The sequence below is a fragment of the Canis aureus genome, unplaced genomic scaffold, assembly GCF_053574225.1.
Source record: "Canis aureus isolate CA01 unplaced genomic scaffold, VMU_Caureus_v.1.0 ptg000297l_RagTag, whole genome shotgun sequence".
NCBI lineage: Eukaryota > Metazoa > Chordata > Mammalia > Carnivora > Canidae > Canis > Canis aureus.
The window spans coordinates 1-3475 of NW_027554538.1; positions in this window are offsets into that span (position 1 = coordinate 1).

Consider the following 3475-nt stretch of genomic DNA (forward strand, 5'->3'; position numbering starts at 1 on the left):
ATATCAAATCTCCCCATCAATTAACACCAACCTTCTTATACTAATAGCCCTCGCATCCGTTCTAGTAGGAGGCTGAGGCGGACTAAATCAAACTCAACTACGAAAAATCATAGCATACTCCTCCATTGCCCACATAGGCTGAATAGCCGCTATCATTATTTACAACCCTACAATAATAATCCTAAACTTAACTTTATATATTCTAATAACACTATCTACCTTCATACTATTCATATTAAACTCATCCACCACAACCTTATCCTTATCCCACATATGAAATAAATTTCCCCTAATCACCTCCATAATCTTAATCTTAATATTATCCCTAGGAGGACTACCCCCATTATCTGGCTTCATCCCTAAATGAATAATTATTCAAGAATTAACAAAAAATAACATAATTATTATTCCAACACTAATAGCCATCACCGCTCTACTTAACTTATATTTCTACCTGCGACTCACATATAGCACCGCACTTACCATATTCCCGTCCACAAATAACATAAAAATAAAATGACAATTCGAGTACACAAAAAAGGCAACCCTACTACCCCCCTTAATCATTATCTCAACTATACTACTCCCGCTAACACCTATATTATCAGTCTTGGACTAGGAGTTTAGGTTAGACCAGACCAAGAGCCTTCAAAGCTCTAAGCAAGTGCTATACACTTAACCCCTGACCAAATCACCTCTAAGGGCTGCAAGAATCTATCTTACATCAATTGAATGCAAATCAAACACTTTAATTAAGCTAAGCCCTCCCTAGATTGGTGAGCTTCTACCTCACGAAATTTTAGTTAACAGCTAAATACCCTAGTAACTGGCTTCAATCTACCTTCTCCCGCCGCGTAGAAAAAAAAGGCGGGAGAAGCCCCGGCGGCGTCTAGGCTGCTTCTTTGAATTTGCAATTCAATATGAAAATTCACCACAGAGCTTGGCAAAAAGAGGACTTAAACCTCTATTTTTAGATTTACAGTCTAATGCTTTTATCAGCCATTTTACCTATGTTCATTAACCGATGACTGTTCTCTACTAATCACAAAGATATTGGTACTTTATACTTACTATTTGGAGCATGAGCCGGCATAGTAGGCACTGCCTTGAGCCTCCTCATCCGAGCCGAACTAGGTCAGCCCGGTACTTTACTAGGCGACGATCAAATTTATAACGTCGTCGTAACCGCCCATGCTTTCGTAATAATCTTCTTCATAGTCATGCCCATTATAATTGGGGGCTTTGGAAACTGACTAGTGCCATTAATAATTGGTGCTCCGGACATGGCATTCCCCCGAATAAATAACATGAGCTTCTGACTTCTTCCTCCATCTTTTCTTCTACTATTAGCATCTTCTATGGTAGAAGCAGGTGCAGGAACGGGGTGGACCGTTTACCCCCCACTGGCTGGCAATCTGGCCCATGCAGGAGCATCCGTTGATCTTACAATTTTCTCCTTACATTTAGCCGGAGTCTCTTCTATTTTAGGGGCAATTAATTTCATTACTACTATTATCAACATAAAACCCCCTGCAATATCCCAGTATCAAACCCCCCTATTTGTATGATCAGTACTAATTACAGCAGTTCTACTCCTACTATCCCTGCCTGTACTGGCTGCTGGAATTACAATACTTTTAACAGACCGTAATCTTAATACGACATTTTTCGATCCCGCTGGAGGAGGAGACCCTATCCTATATCAACACTTATTCTGATTCTTCGGACATCCTGAAGTTTACATTCTTATCCTGCCAGGGTTCGGAATAATTTCTCACATTGTCACTTACTACTCAGGGAAAAAAGAGCCTTTCGGCTATATAGGAATAGTATGGGCAATAATATCTATTGGGTTTTTAGGCTTTATCGTATGAGCTCACCATATGTTTACTGTAGGAATAGACGTAGACACACGAGCATACTTCACATCCGCCACTATAATTATCGCTATTCCAACAGGAGTAAAAGTATTTAGTTGACTGGCAACACTTCACGGAGGCAATATTAAATGATCTCCAGCTATGCTATGAGCTTTAGGGTTTATTTTCTTATTCACAGTAGGCGGGCTAACAGGCATTGTCCTAGCTAATTCGTCCTTAGACATCGTTCTTCATGATACGTATTATGTTGTAGCTCATTTTCACTATGTGCTCTCAATGGGAGCAGTTTTTGCCATTATGGGAGGATTTGCCCACTGATTCCCCTTATTCTCAGGTTATACTCTTAACGATACTTGAGCAAAGATTCACTTTACAATTATATTTGTGGGAGTAAATATAACTTTCTTCCCTCAGCATTTCCTAGGTTTATCCGGAATACCTCGTCGGTACTCTGACTATCCAGATGCATATACCACCTGAAATACCGTCTCCTCTATAGGATCGTTTATCTCGCTTACAGCGGTGATGCTTATAATTTTTATAATCTGAGAGGCCTTTGCATCCAAACGAGAAGTTGCTATAGTAGAACTTACTACAACTAATATTGAATGACTACATGGATGTCCCCCTCCATATCACACGTTCGAAGAACCTACATATGTAATCCAAAAATAAGAAAGGAAGGAATCGAACCCCCTAAAATTGGTTTCAAGCCAATGTCATAACCACTATGTCTTTCTCAATCAGGAGGTATTAGTAAAATATTACATAACTTTGTCAAGGTTAAATTATAGGTGAAACCCCTATATACCTCTATGGCGTACCCATTTCAACTCGGATTACAGGACGCAACCTCCCCTATTATAGAGGAGCTACTTCATTTTCATGACCATACACTAATAATTGTATTCTTAATCAGTTCTTTAGTTCTCTACATCATTTCCCTAATATTGACTACAAAATTAACTCATACAAGCACAATAGACGCACAGGAAGTAGAAACAGTATGAACTATCCTACCCGCCATTATCCTAATCCTAATCGCTCTACCTTCCCTCCGAATCCTTTATATAATAGACGAAATCAATAACCCCTCTTTAACCGTGAAAACAATAGGCCACCAATGATACTGAAGCTATGAATATACTGATTATGAAGACTTAAACTTTGACTCCTACATAATCCCAACACAAGAATTAAAGCCAGGAGAACTCCGACTATTAGAAGTAGACAACCGAGTTGTCCTCCCAATAGAAATAACCATCCGAATACTTATTTCTTCAGAAGACGTTTTGCATTCATGAGCTGTTCCATCACTAGGTCTAAAAACTGACGCTATTCCAGGACGACTAAACCAAACCACCCTTATAGCCATACGACCGGGACTGTATTATGGCCAGTGCTCTGAAATCTGCGGATCTAACCATAGCTTTATACCCATTGTTCTTGAAATAGTCCCCCTATCTTATTTTGAAACCTGATCTGCCTTAATAGTATAACCTAGACTAGACTTACTCATTAAGAAGCTATAAAGCATTAACCTTTTAAGTTAAAGACTGGGAGTTTTAACCTCCCCTTAATGAAATGCCACAGCT